The sequence below is a fragment of the Gopherus evgoodei genome, chromosome 1 (assembly GCF_007399415.2).
Source record: "Gopherus evgoodei ecotype Sinaloan lineage chromosome 1, rGopEvg1_v1.p, whole genome shotgun sequence".
In the NCBI taxonomy this organism is placed as follows: Eukaryota; Metazoa; Chordata; order Testudines; family Testudinidae; genus Gopherus; species Gopherus evgoodei.
Window position 1 is genome coordinate 125,376,860 of NC_044322.1, and position 14,290 is coordinate 125,391,149.

Consider the following 14,290-nt stretch of genomic DNA (forward strand, 5'->3'; position numbering starts at 1 on the left):
TATATAAAATTACATTAAACCGTGCTAAAAGAACAATATGTTTGCAAGGTCAAACACTCAAATTTAGGAAATGCCATCATGCAAAAATTGGAACAACCAAATTAGTGTTTGATGATTTTTCCATTCTTATCAATGGGTAGCTGCAATGCTGCATTTCTAATACCAGGTGGTGCTATGAATGTAAGTATAGCATACCCGGCAAATACTATTCACTTCTCCTGGTTGCAAAGAAAACCCGTAATAAGCCAAAACGTCTCCTGATATAAACCTAGTTCTGTTCTTTTTGTAGTAAAGGCAGAAGGAAGGAGAAAACCAACTCTGCAGGGTGCATCGTCCAGTTTCTCCTTTGCTGCATTTCCCTTTAGAGCATTGTACTATTTTTCAAGAAGGGCTTTTGAGATGATTAATATGTCTTTCTGTGTTAACCATTTAATAGCTTTATAAGCCCTTGAATAGCTCTCGCACTTGCTTTCTCGCCCTCAGTGCTGAGATGGAAACATTGTTTGCACTCCAGTACTGAATGGGTCACACCTATTGGAACAGTAGGTGGATGTGTTTTGGCAATGAAAGGATTACAAGTTTTGGCTAGCCTAGGGGTCGGCAACCTCTGGCACGCGGCTCGCCAGGGTCAGCGGCCTGGGCTGAGGGATGTGCTGTTCACAGCTTCCTTCCACCTCCATTGGCCGGTGAGAGCCGTGATCGGCCGAACCTGCAGAGGTGCCAGGTAAACAAACTGGTCCAGCCCACCAGGGGGCTTATCCTGGCGAGCCGCGTGCCAGAAGTTGCTGACACCTGGGCTAGAGGATGAGGGGGACAGTTGCATGTACTGTAGGACAGAAAAGTTTACACCAGCTGGGTCATGAATGGGAAGGAGAGTGAGATGGGACATGAACTCTGCCATTTTTTAATATCCCTGCACCTCCACTGCTAGTTCCTTTTTGGGCCATGATTAATTGAAAAGAAGCTCAACTCTGCTCCTTTTCCTTCCAGTCTTTCCCCTCATCTGGTCACTCTACCAGTTTATCCTGAGCACTCAGCCTTCCTTCCTTCATTTTTGCTCTTGTTCGCCCTTCAGAAGCTGTCTGATGCCCAATGACTCTCCGCCCTGGGCAGTTAGAGCCCATCTGCATTTCTGTCCAGATGAGAGGTGTGTTTATGAGAACTTGCCAGTGGCTAGGGAGCCCAGCAGCTTTTGGGAGCAGGACAAAGGTAAGCAGCAGAATGTTGGGGAGGATTCTCAACACCTAGGCATCTTTTTGGGGGGGGGAAATATTTGTGAGGAACTTTCTGTCCTAGGGATGACTTTCAAGGATATCTGGGCAATGAAAAGGGCTAAATAAGTGGTTCTCAAACTGTAGTTTGAGACACCAAAGTGGATCACAACCCCATTTTAATGGGTTCACTAGGGCTGACTTAGACTTGCTGGGGCCCAGGGCCAAAGCCCAAACCCAACTGCCCAAGGCTGAAGCAGAATCCCCAGGGCTTCAGCCCTGAGTGAAGGGCTCAGGTTACAGGCCCCCTGCCTGGGGTGCAGGGGCTCAGGCAGGCTCAGGCTTCGGTCCCCTGTCTTGTGGTCGTGTCATAATTTTTGTTGTCAGAAGGGGGTTGCAGTGCAATAAAGTTTGAGAACCCCTGGGCTAAATGAAATCAATGAACAATGGACAATGGAATGAAACAAATGCAGAGTTTCCAGATCACACCATTTTTGAAGTGTTATGTTAAAAACTCCGACTGAGTAACTCTTAGATCTTCCAAAACAACTTGTGTACCTAATCTCTGGTTAGAGGAAGGTTAGACAGAAAACAGGGTTTGTTTTTTAGAAGTCAGGGGTAGATCAAGGATAGGAAGTGCCTGTGAGGAGGTGTATGTACCCTGCCTCTAGAAAGATCAATAAAGGATTACTGGGTTTCCTTATACACGAGGAAAAAAACCTGCCCTGCAATGCAGGAAGTGTACAATCTGTCAGGCCTACAGGTTGGTGCTGACAAGTCAGTCTCCTGTAGAAAGAGAACAAAGGAAATGTTCCAGGGAGAAACACCCTAGCTTGAATTGAGAAGACTTCTGCCTAGGGCTGGTAGTGTCATGAATGAGAGACTGGGCTGAATCTGCTTTGGACTCACAGGACTAATGGAGTGATGCCTGCTGGAAATCCCCAGGCATTTGTTTGTAGTTAACCTCTGCAGGGGCTGGGAAGGGAATCCTGTTTAATTACTATAACTGTGGTTATGCCTTTGCCGTGTGAACTGTGCCAACGGCTGGACAGTGGAGAGCTTGCTGGGTGCAACCCTCTGGTCAAAATTGGGCTTTTAATGGAAAAATTGTCATAGCCCTACCCATGGGTTTATTAAAATGGGTCAATAACAAAGCACTAGAAAATACACTGTAAGGAATAGCCATGGAATAACCCTAGGAAATGGGCTAGATGGGACCCACATGTGATAGGGCTTTTGGTATTTAATGTCCATGATTTTATGCTGATCTTGTGTTTGAACCTTAACTCACTGCCTCAGTTCCCTTTAAGTGCAGCAGCCTATCTAGGGCTGCACAAGAGCTCAGGACTGCGGTGGGGAGAGGTGCCTCTCCCACGGTGCCAACCTGGCCCAGAGCTGCTGCGGGGAGAGAGCGCAGGGGGAGCCCAGGGGCAGCGTGCACCCCAAACCCCTCATTTCCAGCTCCACTCCAACCCTCTGCCCCAGCCCTGAGCCCTCTCCCACATTCTGAACCCCTCGGCTCCACCCCCGCCACACATCACCTCCATATTGGTGCACGTAACAAAATTTATTCCGCACATGCATGGGAAAAATTAGGGAGAACATTGCTCACTGCATGTGGGGAAGTGCAGGGCAAAGAGTGTAATTGGTCTCCCTTTGCACATGTTCCTTGTTGGCAAGAGCAGAGAGTGGTGGTTCTGCTTTGTACCACCTAATTCTGACATCAAGGAGTTAGGAAATTTCTTTTCTCTGTGTACATTGCCTGCGTAAGATAGTGAAAAGGGGGAACAAGTTTATTGCAAAATATCCTTTATTACAGGAACATCCTCCCCCCATCTCTTCATTGCACTACCTGCCCCACCAAAACAGATTCATCCCCTCCTCTCCACCACCCTGTCAGCTACTTCCAGGGCCTGGAATCCCCTCCTAAAAGGAGGTAGGAAATCATCTTGGTATCCCCAACAGCAGGGCTGTTCCCTCCCATTTCTTGTCCTGAAAGGATCCCACTCCTACATTGACAGCATGAGTGGTTTGAAGTGTGGAAGTAGGGCCAACTAGCAGGAAATAAAAATTTTAAAAAGCAATGTTTTTTCTTAAAATAAAAGCCCCCCATTATTCAAAACTTCTCACCATGTAAATGTGGAGCTAGCCGAGATTAACACTACATTTTAATAACATGCTTCTCAATCCTGATGAGAGAGGGGCTGCAGAAAGGTTGGTGGAAACATCCTGAAGTTCCATTGCGGGTGCTGTCTCTCCCATTCTTCAGTCCTTCACTCTTTATAGATGAAGGTCTCAAAGTGTGAGTGATTTTCATCCCCAACTGCTTCTGGATTCCCCGCTGGTACTAATGACCACATGCTCTGGTTTTTGTTGTCTCTGAAAAATGACTGTGACTGTTTTCCTGGGATACTGACCCTACTACCTATGCCTTTGTGACTCTTTGAATGAATGGATGAATGAATGAATGCAGTGTGCTCTATGTAGGACCTGTTGCACAAAGCAGTTTTCCATCTGCTGTGGGTAGCACTAGCCAGAGGGAGGAAGTCAGTTCTTCTAGGCTACAGAGGTTTCTTTTCTCCTTCACCTGATCAGATGTGCGAAAAGCTTTGTAATACAATCAGGCAAGAATATCGGCAAAGGTTTGTGTGTCATTTTAAAGGTATGTTCATGAGCCTAGACATCTCTTATGACAGGTGCATTTTGTACATTTAATTTTAGGATGTTTACAGATATTAAGTTTTAATACTGCAACAAAATTTCTTCAGTAATTAGCAGTCAGGCAAAAACAGTCACAACGGAGCTCAGGAAAAATGTCCCTACGTCTTAACTAATAGCAACCATCACATAAAGCAAACAGATCTCTCAATTATTGCTCATCAGATAGACCAGGGAGGAAGAAATAAGGGAAGAGAAGGTTAAAAACAGATTATAGGACAGCTATTACACCAGCACAGAGCCTGGTCTGTATGCCTGGGTCAACTAAATAAGCTTTAGTCCTATCTTGGTCATAATCAGGCCAGCTGTAGATGGACTTCAACTAGTCATCTAAAATATTTAAAATGGAACCATTTAAACTGGTGCCAGGCCCTAACACAGCCACCCCTAAACTAGTTTGGCTTGTGTTGAACCATTTCAATAATGATTAAAAAGTTAAGGATGTCTCACATTAGAGGTTTGCAACAGTTTTGACTAGATCAATTTGAAATCAATTTTGTTAAATCAGTTCTACTTTTCTAGTATAGACAAGTCTCTCACACCAGGATGTCACACATCACTACAGCACAATGGGAGCATTTACACCCCGTGTCCAGATGTAAATAACTGGAGAAGATGTGAGGTGATGGAAAATCAGGTCCATTCACTTCCATACCGTGGTATGAGTCAAACCCCTCTTCTTCAACCCACACTTGAGGCTTTGTCTTCACTGACAAAGAGGTGTGGTTTCTCAACATAAAGTCTGAGTGGAGACAAGGTGTGATGATTAAGGGAATTTATGTACAATTTAGGAATTCAGGGTGATCCTAGATACTCTGGAAATGTGTTTGTGTCCGACTACAAATTTCATTTTGAATATGAGACTTGGTTATCTTTTCTGCTGTCTTTTGTCTCCATATTGAGATAAAACCCACAGGAGCGGCCAGGATAAATTCTTTCACCTGGCACAGAATTAACAGTATAGGGTTGTTAAATTTTGATGAATGTCCATTCAAATGGAGTCCCCCTGGATAAAGAGATGGCTATTGCCCAGGTCAAACCAGTTTTTCAAGTCTGAACTATTGAGGGATGGCAATTAAGCAAGAAGGCATTTGGTGGGGGACTCTGATCACCTGCTGGGACTGATCTGTGAGTCACCTGACAAAAAGGTCTGGTGGTTATAAAAGAAAGGCTCTATCACCAGCTATTTTAGAGACAGAAGTACAGGAAGATGTGACCAGAAAGATTGGTTGTTCCAGTGGAGAAGCCATGTGCAAGAAGGCAGAAGAGAGGAACAGAGGGGTCTACTTTCATGTGCAGAAATCATGTGCAGGAGGTGGGATCCTGGAACCCTTAGAGGATTCTGACTTAAACCTCAAGAATGCTCAAGAGCAGTAAGGAAAATGAGGCAAGGAAATGCCTACTGGTGTTATTGTTTTATCTGGATCTGTGTATTTCTTATGCTAGCCCATGTAAAAAGTGGCTGGTTTGGAGGAGCCCTTACAAAACCGATGTGTCTGTTATGTGCTTCCGCTATCAAGTGTCCCTGAAGAGGTGAACTGTAAACCCAGAGCACCCATAAGGTTAGAGCTCTGGGAAAGGATTTGATTAAGCTACTGGGGAGTCTGGATGTCAGCACTGGTCCTGGGGTCCCATTTCCCCGAAGGAGTAACAGACAGGGAGCCTATGCCTAGAAACTGTGCCAGGCAGGCCAAGGGGAGAGAGACAGGGCTATAGCCTATTTAGAGCAAGGGAAGCTTAAGAGCACATGGGTCTTGTGTATTGGGACTCAAACATAGCAGCCTGGTGAATATCCAGCTAGGGCTGTGTGGCATAAAGCACTGATAGTTTTTATTTGGATGTAGCTAGTTGAGGTCAACCCTGTATCTCCCACTAGGTTGACTTCGACTTGTTACACTGAGATAAAAACTACAGTGCCTTGTATCCACTGGGATTTTACATCGAGATGTTGTAAGCAAGACACGAGAAGTCATTCTGCATGACTCTGCGCTGATTAGGCCTCAGCTGGAGTATTGTGTCCAGTTCTGGACACCACATTTCAGGAAGGATGTGGACAAATTGGAGAAAGTCCAGAGAAGAGCAACAAAAAGGATTAAAGGTCTAGAAAACATGACCTAGGAGGGAATGTACCTATTGGGTTTCTGGGAACTGGGCGGGCTAGATAGCTAGGAGTTAACTACCTTTTTTGCACTGATGACATAGCCTTAATGTCTAGAATTCTTCCCCTAAAGTTACCTGCAGAGACATTTTTATCTTTTAATAAGCTACACAAAGTTCAGCACAATGCAGTATCTGTAATGGGTTATAAAGGTACACAGCACACTGAACAAAGTGTACAGGTTATTAGGATGCCAAGCCTAACTACAGATGTAATCATAAAACTATTAAATAACATTTGTGTTGGTCTAACTGTGCCCTTATAGGGACAAACTTCACAATAAACTCCTTTTATCAGAACCCAGAATGCATTCAATATGGATAGCAATATCTTCAGAGTGTATGATAGTCTCTGAAATAAACGAAAATAGGTAATATCATTAATATATGTCATTACAACCTGTCCATTTCTAAATTCATTTCAGCTGCTGTTCCTCTTCTTTCTTTTATGAAAATCTCCACTTCTATGCAGGGCTGTCCTTAGGCATAGGCAGAATAGGCAGCCGTGTAGGGCCTCACACTGCCTGAGGGCACCACTCTCCAGGCAGCCCAGACAGAGTAGAAGCAGGGCTGCTGGGTCCTAGAGAGAGACGAATGCAGCACAGTCTGAGGAATGGGATTGGCTGCTGGGGTCTCTGGGAAGGGGTGGGGGTAGGGTTGGGAAAGGAGCTCACCAGTGAGTGTGACTCTTTCCCCCCGGCTGAGGTCAGGTGAGGTAGGCTCTGTGGCTCTGGAACCAGTATCCTTTGTTGTCTCCCATAACATCCATTCTTCTCCCCCCTGCCCCACGGAGCACCCCCTCCTTTCTCCATCCTCCCCAGGAGCACCCATCTCTCTCTCCTCCCTCCCCTCCGTCAGGGCTGGGTTGGGTGAGGTGCTGGGGGATAGGTGGGGGAGGGCTGGCTGGCTGCCTGCCTGAGGAATGAAAGTGAAAGTAACTCACTTCCTGGGCAGGCAGCCAGGATTGGAATGTCACACAGGGCTTGGCTGGGGTTAGCCAGATGTGTGAAAAATCAGGACAGGGGATTGGGGTAGGGTGAGCAGATATCCCTATTTTATAGGGACAGTCCCAATTTTGGGGTCTTTTTCTTATATAGGCTCCTTTTATCCCCCTACCCCCACCCATCCCTGTCCTGATTTTACACACTTTCTGTCAGGTCACTCTAGGTGGGGGTAATTGATACCTATATAAGACAAAGCCCCAAATATCAGGGCTGGCCCTATAAAATCAGGACATCTGGATCTGGCCACCCTAGCTGGGGAGCGCTTCTCCCCTGGGCTGGCAGCTACCAGCGATCCATCTCATCCGGGGGGAGTTGCACAGGGCAGGATGAGCTGCTGTGGCTCCATGGGTGCCCTGTCCCTGAGATCAGTTGCTGTGCTAACTTCACCATGGTCCATAAGGCTGGTGGTGGTGCCCATTGGCGTGTGATTGGACCTGAGGGTTTGCTGCTGCTGTTGCTACTCTGCACTCCAAGAGGTGGATTTTGGGGTCCTGCAGTTTTCCACCTATCTCCTCCTCCACTGCAGCTGTTGGACCAGCGGGCTGGGGGGTGAGCCAAGCATGAAAGCAGTACTGTGTTGCCATTTAGATTGTCATTTAACAACTTTGTTTGCCAAAAATTCTTGCTAACAATCCTGAATCCAATTTCAATATTTTTTTTTAATCAATATCTTAGCCAAAAACAGAAAATTAAGTTGTTGACAATTATTAGTGACAGGTTTGGTTTGAGGCAGGGAGTGGACCAGTTTTCATCAGAGAAACAAAAAATGTTGACTGACTTTCCTATAGCCTGTTACTGCTGATAAGAGCCCTCCAACAACTGTAATATGCTCATCTCCTTACTAGTGTATAAAGCAGGGGTCGGCAACCTACGGCACACGTGTCAAAGGTGGCAGGTGAGCTGATTTTTGATGGTATGCAGCAGCAGGCTGAGCGGCTCAGACCATCACTGCTCTGGGGTTCCGGCTGCTGCCCTATGGCCAGCTGGGATACCAGCCATCGGCCCCACTCAGCACCTGCTGCTGGGAACCCCCAAGGAACCCTAGGCTGGCAGTGGGCTGAGCAGGCCAGCTGAACCACTCAACCTGCTGTCAGCCTGGGGTTCCATTCACTCAGCCGGCAGCAGGCTGAGTGGGCTGGTGGCGGGCTGAGTGGGCTGGTGGCGGGCTGAGCAGGGCCGATGGGGGGTTGAGTGGCTCAGTCTGCTGCCAGTCTGGGGTGCCAGCAGCACTCAGCCTACTGCTACTCCAGGGTTCCGGCTGCCGGCCCCTTGCCAGTCAGGAGCTCAGCCGCCAGCCCCGTTCTGCCTCCTGCCAGCCTGGGTGAGCAGAATCCCAGGCTGGTAGCGGGCTGAGGGGGGGTTGGCGGCCGGGATCCTGGCTGGCAGGAGTTGGTGGTCAGAACCCTAGACCAGCAGCGGGCTGAGCAGGGCCTGGGATCCTTGTCTAGGGTTCCAGCCACCAGCCCGCTGCCGGTTTGGGGTTTCATTTACTCAGCTGGCAGTGGCCTGAGCAGGACCGGTGGCCAAGACCTCAGATAATAACAATAGTTTATTTATATAATATAGACATAGAGAGAAACCTTCTACAAACATTAAAATGTATTACTGGCACGAGAAACCTTAAATTACAGTGAACTTGGCACACCACTTCTGAAAGGTTGCCGACCTGACCCCTGGTATAGAGTGACCATATGTTGTACTAAGATTCTCCTGCTTTTTTTTTTCCCTGTGAGTCAGTATAACTTTTGCCAGCCCAGATGTTGGGCAGCCAATGTTTTACGTTTTCACAATGTTTTCTCCAACTTTCATAAAGTAAATACATAGTTAATATGAGTTAAAAAGGCCAGGGACACTTCTTTGTGAAGAATCTGTACAGCAGATCATGCCCATAGATGATCCAGAAAAGAAATTTAAGGTTGAATTTTTTAATGTTGTGATGGATAAAGCAGTATCTGCTGTTGATGAAAGGTTTAATACCTTGCAAGTATACCATGAACAATTTGGATTTTTGTATGACATAACTAAATTCAATGAAATAGGAAAACAAGAGCAACTAATGACAAAGTGCAAGAACCTAGAGAGCCTCCTGAAGCACGGTGATAGTTTTGATTTAAATGGACTTGAACTGTACGAAGAATTGAGTACACTGTCATCAATGTTGCCACATGCAAAATCAGTGATGGACATTGTACAGTTTATTCATACCTGCAAACTTGTTGACATATATCCTAATGTGTACATTGCCACTCGTATTCTACTGTCAATTCCTTTAACAGTAGCATCAGGAGAACGGAGTTTCTCAAAACTAAAGCTCATTAAAAACTATCTCCGCTCTACAATGAGTCAGGAACGCTTAACTGGTCTTGCTATTCTTGCAATCAAACAAGACACGACTTTGTCATACGATGACATTATTACTGATTTTGCAGCCAAAAAAGCCAGAAAGATTGCTTTTAATTAAAAACAAATCTTTGTTTCAATACCTCTTCATATAAATTTCCAATAAATTTTGATAAATTAAAAAAAAATTTGCATCATTCTGTCATCAGAATTTTTTCCATAGTGCTGCTTCTTTAGTGCTAGTCCATCAGCATTACAGTGTGCTTAATTAAGTTAAACTGGTTTTAATAACGTGAATGTGGCAAGTTTTCCAATACTGTAAGCTTATGTTTGTGTTGCTAAGAGCAGATCAGGCACAGGGGCACCAGTTTAATAATCTCGCCTAGGGCACCATAAATCCTAAGGCCGGCCCTGCTTCTATGGTTTTGATGATGTCAATGTGCCTGTCCTGCCAAGTTCAGCCACTGAAAAGACATTTCCAAAAACCCCAGGAGAACAGCCTGTATCTCAAAGTGACTTCTTAACTGAAGTGAAACCTTTTTTTTTTCATTTTAAAAACAAAACAGCATGCTTCAGATAGATTCCGGTCACCCACTCTGGGGCCTCAGTCCTGCCTTTTGACCTGGGACATGTAGACTAGTATGTTTCATCCCCTGACTTCAGTCACCCATCAATAATAACACAACTGGGGTTGGGGTTAAAGTGAATTCTAGACTCCAAGTGAGCTACATAACAACCCATTTTGGAGTCTGCGTGCACATTATTTCTGTTCTGCTCAACGTCACACACGAATTCTACACTTAAACACACTTTTCTCCCTTGTTTAGCAAGGAAGAGGTTTCCGGAGATTTGGTAGGAACCAAGGAACTCTGCACAACCTAATGTACCATGTGGAGAAAGCTACTGCAAACTTCAGCATTTCCTGAAAGACTGGGGGCTAGATTCTCCATTGCCCTGAATAGTCATTTACATCTGAGTGAAAGAATTGCTCTCTCCCAGCGCTGCTGCTGTGACTACACAAGCCAGGGGCTTTAACCAGGGTCAACTCCAGGCACCAGCGCAGCAAGCACATGCCTGAGGTGGCAAGCCGCAGGGGGCAGCCTACCAGTCACTGTGAGGGCGGCAGGCAGGCGGCTTTCGGGGGCGCGCCTGCTGGATGTCTGCCTGTCTCGCGGCTTCGCCAGCAATTCGGTGGCAGGGATGCTGATGGCGCAGCACCGGTGGACCTCCCACAGGCATGCTGCCGAATCTGCGTGACCAGTGGACCTCTCTTAGGTGTGCTGCCAAAAGCCACTTGCCTTCTGTACTTGTGGCAGCAAAAAACATAGAGCCACCCCTGCGTTTAGTGTTGCCAGTGAAGATGTGCCCTGACGGACAATCTCCACTCATTGATATATTTTGCTTTCCACAACCAAATCTCTGTACAAATTTTCATGAGTGATGTACCCGAGTATTCGGATTCTAATATCTAAACCGTATTGTTAAATCTATTCGCCTAATTTGGGTTATCACTGATTGTATACTCTATGTGTAATATGACTTTTAAAAAACTAACTTTGTATTTATGGATAATCTAAGCTCTGTATCCAGATGAACAGACACTCTTTCCCCAACCTACGTTTTATATCTTTTTTTAAACATTAACTTTAATAAAATTTTTATTAGACCAACTTCTGTTGGTGAGAGAGAGAAGCTTTCAAGCCACATGGAGCTCTCCATCGGGTCTGGAAAAGGAACTCCCAGCACCACAGCAAAATGCAAGGTAGAACAGATTGTTTAGAGTAAGTAGTTAGCACGTATTGAAAGGGACCATTCAAGGTTAGTGGGATACAAATTGTTGTAACATAGCTACAAATCATGGATTGAACTGAGACACTGGATCTATGGCTTATCATTGCAACAATCTGTAACCCATAAACCCTCTCTTTTTGTCCTAAGACTGCAGAAGTGTTAACAACCCACTCTACCTTGAATGGTCCCTTACAATATATGCTAACTACTTATGCTAAACAATCTGTTCCACCTTGCATTTTACGGTTAGGCTGGGAGTTTCTTTCCCAGACAAGAAGAAGAGCTCTGTGTGGTAGAAAGCTTGTCTCTCTCTCTCTCTCTCTCACCAGCAGAAGTTGGTCCAATAGATATGATCTTATCCACCTTGTCTCTTTCATATCCTGTGACCCGCACAGCTACAGCTTCAGCTACACTGCATACATCAGATAGAGTTCATCAATTATCCTTAAGCAGAATACATGATTCTGTAGGGTGAGAAACTGTTATAAATGACCAGACCAGATAGTGTGTGAATCTGTTTTCTGGCCTTCTTGCTCTGTTTTCCCTGTGTGGGGAATTATGTCCTAATTTAGAGTAAACCACAGTAGGCCAAAAGAAAATAAAGTCTTTTCCCCTGTATCTTTAAAAATGATTACATTCAAAGTCATACAATATGCCCTAAAACTAATTTGTCTTTAAATGTAACAGGAAAAGACATCACCTTCTAAAGGAACAGGGAGAAGTGACCCAGTGCCAATCAGAAATGAGCTGTCTGATCCTGCTCCCGATCCAGTCAATAGGATTTTTTTCCATCAATCAGTGTCACTGAGAACAGGATCAGGCCCTAGTGTTATACTTTCTAAGGTTCTAATAAGCTTTGTGTCACTAGGTTTTCTGAAGTAGGCCAACACGCAGTGCTGATCAAACTCCCTGACAAAGCTCCAAGGAGGCTGGAAAGCCAAGAGAAACTCCACAATGTTTGAGATAATAGCAGCATTATTCTTGCAATAACTTTAAATGGAACTATACTGATCCAAATTCATATTCATCTGCAACCTAGGCCCATTGTGCTCAAGGCAGGATTAATGCCGCAGGACGGGAGGTGGAGTATAACCCATAACATGGAGTTAATGCCTAGTCTTTCCTCTTTCCCTCCTGTTATGTCCCTATGCCACTACTCTCCCTCTCATCACCTACCACTTCCTCCTACTTCTAATACTCCCATCTAGAGCTGGACATAATTTTTAACCAAAACTTTTTTTTGGCAACAAAATAAAACGCACTGAACATTTTCATGACTTCACATCAATTTAAACCATTTGTTTTGAAAAAAAATCAAATACAAAAAGGCCATCTAAAATGTTTTGTTTTGATGTTTTTGAAAAGAAATATAATGAATTTTCATTTCAAAGTTTTCTTTAATTGTATTTAAAGTATTTTAAAACATGAAAAAATGCACATTTTAAAACATTAAAAAACAATCTTTTTTGGATTTTTCAAAATTGCCAGAGAATTGAAAAATCTGTTATTTGCACAGCTTTACCCCCATCTCCTCTTCCTCCTACCAGCTCAATTCCTCATTGTAAGAGTTCCCACAGGTCTACCTCACCCAAAATAAAAATATTTTAAAATACCTTAGTGTGTAAACAGTTAAAGCAAAAGTATAAATCTGTGGGTATATAGAGCAAATCCACAACAACATAACACATAACAAATCTATGTAATTGTTTGGCCTTCCTTTGTAGGTCCTTGTCCTCACTCTATTGTTTGTTCCTATCACTTGTATCTCATCTAAATTTTAGGTCAGAAGCCATTTGGAAAGGGACTAGGGGTAATTTTTTTAAGTGTTTAAGTGACTTTAGTACCTAAGTAATATAAGGTTTCTTGTTAATTCTACCTCATGTCTTTTAAAACAATATGTATTTAAATATATACATATGTAAAGGACTTATGTCACTTTTGGGCATTGTAAAATAATTATTAATAAATTAATACTGACCAATCAAAGCATGGAAATGCATAACGGAGTAATATTGCAGCAGAGCTATGTACATTTCTCAGAAATAACATGTATTTTGTAATTAACTGGGTGAGTGAAATCATGTTGTTTCCACAATGATTTGTTCGGTTAGAAATAGAAAAGAATCAAAGGTTGTGCTTTTTGGAGCATAAGTCCCACCTTTCATGCACGCACATAACTCAGAACAAATGGGAATTATTTGCAGACCTATACAGCAAAATAGACCCTCTGATCTGTAAAGTTAACAAAAAAAACCTTATACATACAACAGAATCATAATGTGCCATCTATAACTTAAAATACTGTGAGTACTTATGCCCATGTTACAATACTCAATATAAAATCAAGCGTATGTATTTACAAGAATTATATTAGAGAAGTAAAAACAACTCCCTTAAATTCAATGGACCAAATGCGAAGGTCCAACATCCTTACTAAGTGTTTACTCAAAGAAACTTCCATTGACTTTGAGGGCGGTTTGCCTGATCAAGGACTGAGTAAAAACTGAGCACAAACCCCAGGATTTAGCTTTGCATAATTAAAAATAAAGCACATAACAAAGCAGTAATCTGAACTGTTACACTATATCTCTGCAACTCAGCTGTTCTCAGGATATGTTGTTTGACTCTAGTAGGAACTGCTTCTTCAAGTGATTTATATCCAAAAGATTTATATATCTTACCTGATTCCTCGTCCACATCCGATAATCTGAAGCTGAGCCGTCTGACTGACCACAAATTTTCTGCAAGTGGTTCAATAGTAAACGTGCACACTGTATTGCAACACCTACTTCCTTCTTCATATTTTTGACTTTTTGACACATAGATCACAACTCAGTAATATGTCTAAAATGATAAAAATTGTTTCCTCCCCAGAAATAAAATGAAAAATCCTCTTTCTAAAGTAAATATATTCATTACTTTATGGTGCATTGGGATGCCAATACTAGCCCTGGCGTATGACAAATACTTGATTCATTATGAAAAATATCTTTCTCCTCTGTGGATTTTGTAATACCGAGGTACTCCCCATTCTTTTTTATCTTGTATGAAACCTGTGAACTGTGGAGA

At 43.7% G+C, this 14,290-nt stretch overlaps 1 protein-coding gene across 2 annotated transcripts in view; it reads right to left on the minus strand.

The window, feature by feature from the left end:
- Window positions 1–14,290, minus strand: part of LOC115655882 (P2Y purinoceptor 8-like) — a 42,338-nt gene that overhangs the window by 12,595 nt on the left and 15,453 nt on the right. The window contains exon 1 of one of the 2 annotated variants that reach the window (XM_030571879.1): window positions 13,903–14,118. The exons of the other annotated variant lie outside the window; for it this stretch is intronic. The gene's annotated coding sequence lies outside the window, so the exon portion shown is untranslated. Of the gene's footprint in view, window positions 1–13,902; window positions 14,119–14,290 lie in introns of those variants that run through there. 2 annotated transcript variants of the gene reach the window in all.